The sequence below is a fragment of the Protopterus annectens genome, chromosome 5.part0 (genome assembly GCF_019279795.1).
Source record: "Protopterus annectens isolate FY-2018-M chromosome 5.part0, PAN1.0, whole genome shotgun sequence".
NCBI classification, from domain to species: Eukaryota; Metazoa; Chordata; order Ceratodontiformes; family Protopteridae; genus Protopterus; species Protopterus annectens.
The window spans coordinates 1,378,331,722-1,378,345,521 of NC_056735.1; positions in this window are offsets into that span (position 1 = coordinate 1,378,331,722).

Consider the following 13,800-nt stretch of genomic DNA (forward strand, 5'->3'; position numbering starts at 1 on the left):
ATTGGAGACTCTTCATTGAAGAGGAATCTATCCCTAGAATCAGTCAGTTTCCTTCCTTAATCCTCCATTGTTTGGATGTTTGCTGTCATGGTGGTTTGAGTCTTTTTATGTTACAGTAGAATCCTGACTTTTAAGTCCTGCTTCCGCTAAGGTATTTATCCATGCCTGTGCTTTGCTAGTACTTCATCCAAGTTGTTCCACATTGGCTTTTATCCAGTCTTAGAGCCCCGGGCAATGTGGAATTTCCAGCTATGTAATTTCAGCTAACAGTAACTTTAAGGTATTGAATCTGTTGGTGAGGCATTTACTTTTTCACTTCCCACACTGTCAAACTTCATTCATTTTTCACTGAACTGCTTGTCAATGTGCCTTTAAATGTTAACTACATTGTACCTCCTGCATTTCTCTGCACAGATTGCTCAGACTTCTTATGATTAATGGCTTGTATCTGCAGATAATTCCTATTAAAGCAAAACCAGTTGATAATGAGAAAAAAACAGCTAGTGACTTTGCATAAGCATGAAATAATTTTTGAAAATTTCACACAGAGCACACTGTTCAGACTTCCTCTGGTTAACTCCTTGGATCTGTAGATTTTGTTTCTCCAATTGAGAGCATTTGCTATTGTAAAAAGAGCTAATGACTTTGCAAATGAAAGAAAATGAAAATGTTCACATTGCCTTATTTTTCAAGCCTATTTGCTTAGAAATAACCTTGCCTATAGCTTAAACAAAAAAAATCTAAATATCCACCACTGTAAAAACAGGGGAAATTATTATCTTAATTCTACAAATAATCTAATTGATACAGTTTCACATCCTCCACTTCAGCAGTCTAAGAAAAGAACATTATATTAATTTTAATTTCTCTCCAGCCTTTCGTACCTTATTACAGCATAATACCTACACAGATTACAACTAAAATGTACTTTCCTGATTTAATATAGTTAGCATATGCAACAGTCAATGTTAAGACTTTCCCACCTCCCATTTAAATATCCTAACTGTACCTGATACAAAACTGCTTTATAATGTAGCATGCAATTTTTATCATACATTCTTACAAAAATATTCATATGAACAAAAACTATTTTACTTCCAGTAACGTCTTCAGTTTCTTCATCTAAACATTGATGACATTGTAAGCCTGCCAGCCCAGCTAGCTAGAATTTTGTAAATAATTCTATGTCATTTGTGAATAATAATATGATTTATATGCTTGTCCTACAAATGTTAAGAAAACTGTATGTTATGTGCTGAGCTTCAAGAATGTAACCACCGTGTACCCTACTGGAAAAGAACATAGTTAACTTGCAAAACTCTAAGAAAATAAGTTGACAAGTAAAGAGTTTTATAATTGTGTTTACCACAGCTAGAAGACAGAATGTCTGCAGCTAGAAATTATTTCTATTGTCTGGAAACATTAATAATTACAGGTTTCAAAGGTAAAAGTGTGTAACTGTTTTATGACTTCCAGTTCCAGGCAAGCTTCTAAGAGGTAAGTATTTTTGACACAGAGGTGCTAGCTTTTAAGTTTCTGTTAGCCTGGAAACTGAAGGCAGAGGTTTCAAAGAATGATGTAATCTGAGATAACCCAGCAGAAATGTTTTATAGTAATTTAAGAACCATCTCAGAGAGGAAGTCTCTGCATTTTGTATTTTGTCTTTGGACCTGTAAACATCCATTCAGCACTTGTATTTGCCTGGCTCTGTAAGTAAGATTTAGGTATAGTATTTCTCTTAGAAATAGTTAGGAAATAGTAAGATCAGTGTAGATGTTTTCTGTGTTTATGTGAGACTATCTTGCAATGTTGTTTTAAGATATTTCCTGTGATTCTGCACTCTGTTGTCACTGTGTTGAGTTATTGAGTATTGTCTTGTTCCTTTATTATTTATTAATAAATATATTTAAACCTTTTAATTGTGGCTGGTTTGTTTAGAGATATTTAAGCTCTTACAGTACTTGCATATGTATTTGGTGACACTGTACAGGCCATTCTTAAAAAGCATTGGCCTTAGTCACACTTACCATTTGGATAATAGTAACATTGCACAGCAGAACTGGTCACCCTTTGGGAAGGCCTTATAGTAGTTGCTGAAGAGTGGTTGGTGACAGCTAGTACTACCATATAGTCTGGGCAGAAGGGGCCAGAGCTAGTGAACCTGTGCCAGCCTTCCCCAGGAATGTCTGTACTTGTATTTTTCCCAGCCTTTTGTAATTTGACTGTATGTATTCCTTTCAATGTTTCACCTATGAATGCATGTCATTTATTTATTTTTTTCTAAATTAATGAAAGACATCTCATATAAATCAAATCTCAAAGTGTGGGTGTATCAGCTACTTGGGCAGGGACACGAAGCACTGGTTGGACAGAGAGGGTGCAGGAGGTTTTGGCTTGACAACTTGGCTGAGATCTTAACCCTATAGCTGTGCCAGTGGGGAGTCTTATTGGGGATCTGGATAGAGAGAAACCAGTCCCAGACTGACTGTGATCTCTGTGTGCTGTTAAGGGAAATTGTACTTTACTGTGTGTGTACTTGTCATCCTTCCAATGTGCACGTCCCTCACTGGTGCTAGTGGTGAGAACTGAGGCTCCTTGATTACTGATTACTAGGTCAGTGCATGGGCATCACAGACATAAAGTATATGCTTAACAGTTTACCCGTCAGTTTAACACGGTCAACAATTCCATTCTTTCTCATCAGTTTTTCTTGCAAAGCCACGTTTCACATGACTAATTCTATATCTAATGGAATTGATGTTTTACATCCTTTCATCTATTCACTAAAGTCGCAGTGTTGCTGATCTTCCTGATTATCTCCATCTCCCAACACCAATCTCTTGTAAAATTCAAAAGTATTCCTGATTCTTCTAGTTAGCTAATATGATTTATTCCGTCACTCAAATAGTTTCTTTTGGAACAATGGAAAAGGTTTCATTGGCAAAGCCTCCCTATGGGCTTTGCTATTACCAAAAGAGTGAGAAGTAGAATCCCCTTCTAATTACTAACTCATTGTTTGCTTTCTAAATTATTTTTGTTTCCCCCTTAGACTGTAATGCATCAAAACTGTATTTGATCAACCAGGAAATTTATTATGAAGAAAGATGGTAATAATACTGACACAGTAGAAAACCTACTTAACTGGGCATCTATGTCACTAGCACAAGAACCCATAATACTAGGGGATTTTAATATCGACTGGCAAACTTGCAACTACTCTAAACCTACTAACTTAAACCTCTGCAGGTTGTCTCGGCTTATCTACCACCCAACAAGAGTCGACAAAAACACAAAAAAGGGAATCAATACTCAATTGGATATTGTCAAACAGGCCAGACAACATTACTAAAACCATCTCTCTCCCTGATAGCCTTAGTGACCACCTCCCAACCTATCTAATCAGAAGTCAAACCCATATAGTAAAATCTACCATCTACCAACAGATAAGAAATAAAAAATGATTTAACCCCAATAGCTTTACTACCGCACTATGAAGTTGTAACTGGCACCCCTTAAGAACAATTAACTTGGACGATTCTGTATCATACTTTAACTCAACTTTCCTCTCAATACTAGACCACCACGCATCCCACAGAACCCTTTGAATTAAATCTAACTATGCTCCCCGGTTATCCAAGGAGACTAGGTCACTGCTCTATAGCAGGGACAAAGCTTGGGCTAACTGGAAAAAGACAGGTGCCAATACTGATAAACAAAAATATCTTGAGCTCAGGAACAAAGCAAAGAAACTAATTAAGATTGATCAAACAAACTATTACCACAGCACTCCAAACCAATAGAACAACCCTAAAAAAAGTTTGGGCAGCCATAAACAACCTACTCCACCCAGGTAAAGCTAGCACCCCTGCTCCTGTTAACTCTGATAACTCAACAAACATAGCAACTCAGTTCAACAAATTCTTCAGAGATTCCATTCTAACCCTAGCTAAATCTTATATACCCCAAACTACCATCAAACCACCCAACCTCAATACTACTGATCTGGGCTTCTCACTGCAACCTGTCCCAGTCTCCACTATTAAAAAGATGCTTACTAAATGTAAACCTACAGCCCTCTCTGCAGACAATCTACCAGCTAAGTTCGTAAAGATTGCTGCTAATGCTATTGCATATTCTATAACAATCCTCATTAATCACTCTATAACTGAAAGCTTAGTTCTCCACCTCTGGAAAATTGCCTATATCACCCCATACAACAAAGAAGGTAACTCCAAAGAACTAACTGACTATCAACCAATTGCCATACTCTCTCCATTATCCAAACTCCTTGAAAGATGTGTACACACACAAATCATGACTTTCCTAAACTCTCATAATCTACTGAATAAAACACAACACTGCTTTAGACCTTCATACAGCACCAGTACAGCTCTTATGTCCTTCGCACACACAGTCAAACACAGAAACAATGGTAACTATGTTTCAGCCATGTTCTTAGACCTCCAAGGCCTTCGATATGGTGAACCATGACAAACTCATCAACACACTTGCAGATTTAAATCTGAGCCCATCCACCACTTCATGGTTCAGAAATTATCTAACAGGCTGACAGCAGGCAGTGAGATGGCAACAGGAACTCTCCTCATTACTGCCAGTCTCACTAGGGGTCCCACAAGGTTCCATTCTTGAGCCATTGCTATTTTCTATCTTTGCAAACAAACTACAAACAGCCACACTCCATGCCTCCGTCATACAATATGCAGATGATTCCGCACTCATCTGCGCCTCTCCCTCCCCAAGACACTCCACCACCAAACACAATCCTGTTTTCTTGCTATCGAGCACTGGCTCGCAGATTCACAACTATTACTAAATCCCAATAAGACTCAGCTTATTATCTTTCCACCCACACAACACTCCTCCCATAATATTAACTTTCACATTACCTCCGGTAACAACACAATTGTATCACCAGTTACTCACACAAAACTACTAGGGGTTATCATAGACAGCCAATTAAAATTTGACATACATATATCCACCACTGTAACTAAAGTGCATAAAAACTTGCCATTCTATACAGGAACAAACAGTTCCTAACCAACTCCACCTGAGCCACCATTCCTCATACCCACCTTATTTCCACACTCTTATATGCATCACCAATATTCACCGAATCTCACAAAATCAGACCATACCATTCTTCAAACTTGCTATAACAAAATTGCCAAATTTGCAACAAATATGCCCCCTATAACCCATCACTGCACTCCTCTAAAAACTCTTGGTTGGATGGACTTCCCAACCTTATTCTTTTAAACCAACTTATAACAACCTACAAACTTCTTCACTCCCCTGACAAAATCTCAGTTCTACAAAACCTACTTCACCCAAGTGCCAAAACTAGAGTTCTGCGATCAAATCAGAAACTCTTACTAGAAGTAACCAAAGCCAATAACTCCACAGGCACTTCCCTGTACAGCAACTCTGTTGCTAAGCAGAGGAATACCCCCCCCCAACATTACAGCAATAACTACCCTCGCCTCCTTCAAAAAAGCCATAAAATCCCATCTACAACATCTTTGGCTATGTAACTGCGACAACCCTGACTAATCTCTTATTAGTACTTTCAACCTGCTAATACATCTCTCTCTGTTCACTCTACCCACCCCACTACTTCACCTTTTCCTTGCTCTATTATTCCAGTAACACTTCCGCTCTCACATCTCTCTGCTTCTCCCACTAAGTCTCCTTTCCTTAATTCAACTGACTTCCTACACAGTCCACCTTCCAGTACTAACACTACTTACACCCTTAGCATTACTCTTCATCCTCTGCATGTCTGCAACTTTCCTGCTTACCCTAACTTTAGATGTTTACCACCTACTACTCTCTACCAACCCCTCCACCCCCAACTCAGTACTTCCATAAATATACCTATCCCCTCTCCCCTCTGCTCAGAACTCTTCTTATCCACTCTGTCATTAACACATTTCATCCTACCTGCAATATTATAATGTATATATAACCCAACTACTTTGAAGTGTTTGATGTTTAAACTCTTTATTTGTAAGGTATTATTTTTCAACAGCATTATTAATAGACATAAAAAATGTATGGATGTTATATATGACTGCTTGTAATCCAACTGTATATCAACTGTCTAGTGTAATATTTTACTCTGTACATGGAGCTTTTCTCCTCGGGCCTCCTCTGAAAAAGGACGTGTCCAGTCGGACTTTCCCAGATAACAAATGTAAAATAATAATAAATAAATAAATGGTTGCAGCAGCTTGCATATCATACCTACCTCTTGATATTCCCTGATTGCTGGGATAAACGTAATTATTTTCTTCCTGGTATGAAGCGAATAATCATTTTTCACAAACGCCCTCCTGTCTGCAATTTTGAATACTTTTTCCTATTGGCCAGGTTTGGAGAACACACATTAATTAACACATCCTGCTGTGGAACACCAGTCCAGTTGCTTATTTGTTACTCTCCAGTATGTCTAGTGCAGCAGAAAATTTCAGGTTTTATATGTGTGCTTTGTCTTCTAATGCCACTTTTTTTTGAAGCAGTTCTTGAGAAGCCTCATGCTTGGTAAGTCTTTCCTTCCTTTCAACCTCTGATGTTTGCAGTTTTATCAGCTCATTTGAATAGCTAGTTAAACTTGTATTTTTCTCAGCCTTTTGTAATTTGACTGTATGTATTCCTTTCAGTGTTTCACCTTTGAATGCATTTCATGTTTTTTTTTCTAAATTAATGAAAGACATCTCATACCAAAGCTAAAACTTCAGTTGCTTTTTGCTGAACAGCTACCATTTTCTTCTTACCCATTTTTGTTCCCTTTTCTGGTTGATTTTCTGTTACTTTCTGTAAATGTCTTATTTACTTGCATTCGGGCAGTGTAACTACTAGCCAGAAACTAAATTTTAACCCAAATTGATGGCTTGTACTAGCTTTTTCCACAATTGTAGTTTGCACAGTGGGAGAGCTCTACTCAACATGTTGATCAGTGTGTAGCCTTTGATGTCCTCTAAAACCCTACAGCATTCTATGAAACAAGGAGAGACTGGGATTTTGAATGCAGATCCTTAAAAATAACAATAACCATGCACAATATTATATTCATAAAGTAGCAGAAAGTATTCTAAGAACAAGCCAACATGGGAAACGAAAAATGAGATTCTGCTGATAGGGATGACTGCAATTAAGGATACAGACAATAGGTGAGAGGGAGGTGGAATTTATTGGAGAAAACTGGTAAAAGAACCAAGGTATTGTGAGTAAATAATTAGACAGGAAACAGTAGTAGAATGGGAAGAGGCCACAAATTTATTTGGACTGCAGGCTAGAGATTGTCTTCCTTATCAAGGATTGATGTCAGAGTATAGGCAAAGAAATAGGGGGATCCTAAGTGAAGGACTAGCACTGGTAGAGCTTTTGTTGAATCTAGAACAGAAGCTGCTCTTAAAAAATCAATAATTAATAGAGCATACAAAATATTGCAAGATAACTAAAAGAATCAATCAGAGGAGGTTAGAATACATTGGAGAGAGAGACTGGATAAGAAATTCACAAAGAAACAATGAGGAGATATATGTATGTCTCTCAAATATGCAACAAAGTCTAGAAAATTTAGGATCCTTGCTTGGAAGTATTTACATAGTTATTTTTATACCCAAAGTAGACTCCAAATAATTTTTCCTTAGGTAGATAGCAAATGTTGGAGGTGTGATGGGGAAGAAAGAGGTAACTGGGAACATATTTTCTGGCAGTGTAATGAGTTCACAGACTTTAAAGATTCCCTGCAGACTGTACTGTCAGAGATACTGGGTGAGCAAATTGGTGTAACTAAGGAAATAATTTTTTGAGCTATGATACAGAATCGGAATTGCCTAGACATAATAAGGCCTTGCTGAGTTTAATTATGGTGGCTGCCAGAAAAGCAATTGCTAGAAAATGGAAATCAAAGGGGGGAATTTATTAAAACCTACATGTTTTTTTTTCGTGTAGGCATCGCATCGCAATGCTTACATGGATGAAACATTTTGAGATTCAGTAAGCATTGCTGAGCGACGCGCACTTGTGTGCAAACACGGAAACTTCCTTGGCATGCAAATTGCCTCATAAGCAGGTTAATCTAATGCAAATGAAGCAAGTAGAGTGATCCAACCAGCAGAAAGGCATCTGTTCAGACACTGTGTCAATGTCCTTAGTGTATGCAGAAAAAGTCCACACACAGGAGTGTAGACAGACTAAGGGGGTGTAAAACTGTAGATACACGGATATAAATGCCCTGAAAATGTAATACCACATACACACAGGAGCAAAACTATTGTCTTGTATGTCAGAGAGATTAAAGGAAATAAGTTTAATTCATTTTTTTAGAATCTTGGCATGTGCTGAGAAAAATAAAGAAAAAAATTGGAAAAAAACAAATGTAATATTATGTGACAGAAATGTATTACATGACCTTGCCTGGGGTCCTTACAATGGGGCATTGCTGCTTTTGCTAACATGATAGGGCTTTGAAGCGTGTAGTTTCCAGGCTGTTGTGAGCATGGATATGTATGCAAAGGAGGTGGAGTTATTGAATAGCAGAAAGAAATAATTTTGTCCACATATCCCCTTCATGTAGGCTCTTGGACCCATGTTGATATTTATAAAAGATGTAGCTGACATTGAGGGGGTGGTGTCCACTGACTTCCAAGCTCTTTTAAGCTTTGGTGCACTTGTTTGCATTGTGCTCCGCCTTGCTGAGAGTGTCTCAAAAGCCAGATGTATTCAATTAGTTCTGACTCTTGTTTAAGCTATGCTGCAGCACTGTGTGCGGCACTGGGCACTGAAATAAGGTCATTAAATTATGTTAATTATGTTGTAGGCAGGTGGAATGCATCTTAGCCAATCACACATTCTGCACCTATAGCAGAGCTGTATAAAGCATACATACACCATACATTCTGATTTTTCCCCAGTAATCTGGACCATTTGAGTACAGACTTGGGAATTTTAACTGAGATAATGCTAGGGGCTGCTGCAGGTCTATTCATCTGTATGTGTTAGATGCTGAAGTCAATGCTGCTGTTGACAGTAGGCCTAGACAGAGAAGGAGAAGAGTGTTCAGACCCAGGGTAACCCTCCAAGAGCTACATGAGGTGGAGATTGTAGAGCACTACAGGGTGGACAGGGACATAGTACAAGAACCTACTGAGCTCTGCTGCCCTAACTCAGACCCAGAGCCAAGAGAGGGGAACCCATCCCAGTGGAAACAAATGTATGTGTAACCCTTAAGATACTAGCTACAGGTACTTTCCAAAGACCAACTGAAGACATGATGGGGGTCTCACAGTCATCAGCATTCAAGGTACTCCACCAGTTACTGGATGTCATGATACCACATGCCAGTGAGCATATTTCTTTTCCCCTCACTCCTGAGGTGACACCAGCAATATGCAACACTTCTACTGTGTAGCACACTGCCATAAATTGCACTCATATACACATCAAGGCACCTCCCAGTGGGGAGGGTAAAATATATGTCAGCCGCAAGGGGTACCACTCCATCAACTGCCAAGCCATGTGCAATGCCCAAGGGATTATTATGAATATGTGTGCTACCAACCCTGGCAGTTATCATGACTCCCATATCTGGCACACATAACAGTTGTACCAGACGTTTGCTAGGGGGTCATCCCATATGGCCATTTACTGGGAGATTAAGGCTACGCACTGGAACCGTGGATGATGACACCCATCAGAAATGCACATACACCCATAGAAGAATGCCATAATGAGGCAGACACACAAACTAGGAACATCATAGAGAGTGTGTTTGGGCTTCTAAAGTCACGGTTCTGGTGCCTTGATATGTCTGATGGAGCCCTGCAGTACTCTCCAGCCACATGTGCACATATGTTCACAGTATGTGCTATGCTACGCAATATAGTCCTGCGGAAACAGCTGCAGCAGGATCAGCAAAGGGAAGGGATACACAGCCCCCCCCCCACCAGTGCCTAGGTCACCACAGTCACAGGAAGACTTGGAGAAGGAACCCCCTGCTGATGTCCCTGTAGGCAGACGTAGACATGCTCAGTATGCCCTGGTTTTGGCTAACAGACAATGGATAGCATATTCACCTAGGGGCTGACACCTTACTCCTACTTACATACATATATTAAAATTGGTGCCAGGCAATCCACACAACCTGTACCTATCCCTATATTGGCTGTGTACTGCTTGCATCATATAGAGTCAGCCCTGAACTATAGTTTTATCAACTGCTGCATTCACAAGGTAAGTCTCTAACCTACACAGTACTTGTAAGGATTAGTATGATATGGTATTGTATGTATGGATATGCTGCATTTATGCAAGTAAATATAATGGACTATTTGGACAGAAGTAACATCCACATGGGACTACACATACCCAATCCACTAGTATGTGTTCTTTAATATTCACTAGACCTCATGATTGGAATATTTACTACATCAATCAAGGGAGATGTTAAACAGTGGGGTCACATACTTGGACTACTGTGTATCCCAGCAGAACTTGTAGTGTTGTTCCTCCACTCCCAGCACAGCAGTGTTCCCATATAACTGCTTTAACAGTAACTCATCAATGGTATATCAGCAGTCCAGGCAATCTCAGGGCAGTAACATAGAAATTCATCATACATTGTATGTCTTAATGCAGGAATAACAACGTACATATGTATGCTGTTGATTGTGTGATGAATGACTCCTCTCTGTCTGGTAGCTTGTGTGGCTCAGTGGACTACAGACGTTAGCATGGGTGATGGTGTTGATGTTTTTAATCTGGAAGTATCCACATCTTTTGGATGTGAGATATTATTATGTTGTTTTTTTTTACAGACTGCCAGTCTGTATGTGGTGTAGCATTATTAACCTCTTTCACATATTAAAGAGATCAAGCAACTGGAGAATGCCATGGACATTTTGAGTGAAGTGCAGTACTGCAGAAACAGGGACAGATGTCATTGTCTGTAACAGACAAAATCCCGGACTGGAGTACAGGTAGGTGTTGGCTGGAGTCAGTTTATAAGTACTGACAATCCCAATGGGCATGGTCTACACTTAGTTAAACTGAGCACAATTTGATGGCCCCTTGATCAAAATGACATGCTATGTATAGATATGTATATACATACATATATGTATAAATATCCACCTGTCACTATCTCTCTCTCACATATATAGTATATCTATCTCTATGTATTTATATATATATATATATATATATATATATATATATATATATAAAAACATACATCTCAGTCTCTCCCCATATATCTACAAAACACACACATTTTATATATATACATATATATATATCTATATATATATATATATATGTATATATCATACACACACACACACAGCTACATTTACATATACATCCCTGTTATATACATAAATATGTGTGTGGATATCTGTATTGTCCTACATATCCTAATAATGGTGAGTAAAGCTGCACTATCACATATCTATAATGTTATTCAAATGATCCAAAGTAAGGACACAACAGTATGTAATGCACTTACCTACAGACATCTGTGCCTGCTCGATGTCACCACACATATCAGCAACAGGTGAGCAGGTGGTGTAATGTATAATGTTGTCTATGCACGCATGAACAGGGCACATTGTCCCTGCCCACAGGCTTGCCCATCCAAGTGCAGACAGACAGATATGACCAAACTTGTAACTGTAGACACATAGCTAGGATAAATAACAGTTATCTGACTGCTAAGTTACTAGATGCAGATAACAGTATGAAGTCATATCACTCTGCAGGCCACAGATGCTGTTCAACACAAGCCTAGTTTGTGTAATCCACAAGTAGTTTGCCTGCAATCATATATAAAACAGACGTTGGCACATGTGATAAGTACTGTGATCTATAGTGTGTAAGACTAGATAGGTAGAGGTTCCAATCTCACTCCAAGCCACTGTGTGTGTGTGTGTGTGTCCTCCTGCAAAACAACTGAGAATCCCTCATTGGCTATCAAACTACCATGGTTATGCACATTTTGGCCCTGTAAGTTGCTGTTGGCTTCCAAACTGCCCTCTTCTACAAGGCCTGATGATATCATCTACCTTAAGACTACCAGCTGCCATTATAATGCAGACATAAGCTGTCGCATGTGTGATAAGTACTGTGATCTATAGTGTATAAGACTAGATAGATAGAGGTTTTAATTTCACTGCAGGCCACTACTTGCTGTGTGTGTGTGTGTGTGTGTGTGTGTGTGTGTGTGTGTGTGTGTGTGTGTGTGTGTGTGTGTGTGTGTGTGTATGCCCACGTGGCATAAATATAATCACCTCAGTAATTTAGAAGGAAGAGTTTTGCAGTACTGGTTTGTAGCAGGTGATGTGGGCCTCCAAATGCCTGGCCACAAGTAGCCCTGCTGTCATAATGCATAATGTGTCATAAAGAGATAGTAATAGCAGGCATAAGGTATGTTGCATGCATCACATCCTGTGATCTGTGTGTACCATTAGAGAGGTAAGTGTTCTAATCTATATGCAATGAACATGCACTCTGTGTGTACCATGCTATGTCCTGTAAGCAGTAATTGGAAGTGGTGCTATCTTCAATATAGCCAGGTTTGTGTGTGTGGTTGTTAAAGCATTTTACATCAGCTTATGGAACCATAGAACATTTGAACTTCACTAACATAATGGCCATATAGTCCTCGCAATCCTGGACAACTTTATACCCTAATTTAAATGATCAGCACATATTGCCCCAGGCCAAGAGGGACATGGAGAAGCCCTGTGGTGAAATGATGGTCACCCAGCCAATGGTACAGATGGCATGTGATGACGTACACTGGGGTGCTCTGTTTGCCATTAGGCAGGGTTCTGTTTCCAAGGTGTTTTAAAATCTGCTAGACAGATCTCTCCAACCAGCATGTATTACTAATTTTACATACTAGGTTAATGTCCTTACAGTGAGTAATCCATGTACCATGCCATCTGCAGATATTCAGCATTTACAGTCAAGCAGGGTCACACATTGCCTCATATGCAAGGCAAAGATCACCTTTGAGTAGTCTATATGCCACAGGCTACAATGACACTGATTTCAGATGATTTTCATTGAACAGATACTTAAGACGTGAAGTTCCCTTGTGAGGGACCATACTGTTGTGTGCAACTGCCAGTAGTGCTTGGAAAGATACATTACCAAATGGCCACTGCACTCAAATATTGACATGCTGAGGGAAGAGTACATGGAAGTTATGAGTATGTCAGTTACGAGTGACTGTGCCCTCAGTTATGGCATATGATTCCCATCATACCACTGGGGAGACATGGTGATCTCAGGCACATTAGGTGTAAACCTGTGTGGCCAGGCCTGTATGCCCAGTTCTATCACCCCTGAATATGTACATCACATGTTGCGACTGATGTGCTACTTACCAGGTACATAGGTGTTAGTGATGGAAATTATTCTACATATATATTTGCATGGAGTTTATGGCCATTAGTATATCAACAGGCATTTGTTCATCAGTGCCCTCTTGTAGAATATTGACATAACTCACAGACTCTGAGTGCTCACAGTTTGCAGGCATCAACCAACATTGTTAGCCACAGAAATTCAATATTCGCTTGTATCATGGCTAAATGGATTCCAAGCAGTAGAGGACCCAGGACTGAGCCCTGTTGAACACTTCTGCTTACATATCAACTATTTGTGGCGGATGTCCCTATGTTAAGTATGTGTGCCATCAATGGACCACTTAGTGACCCCTACAATGATATTAACATGGATGCCTAAGTGTTTGCTTTTGTCAATGAT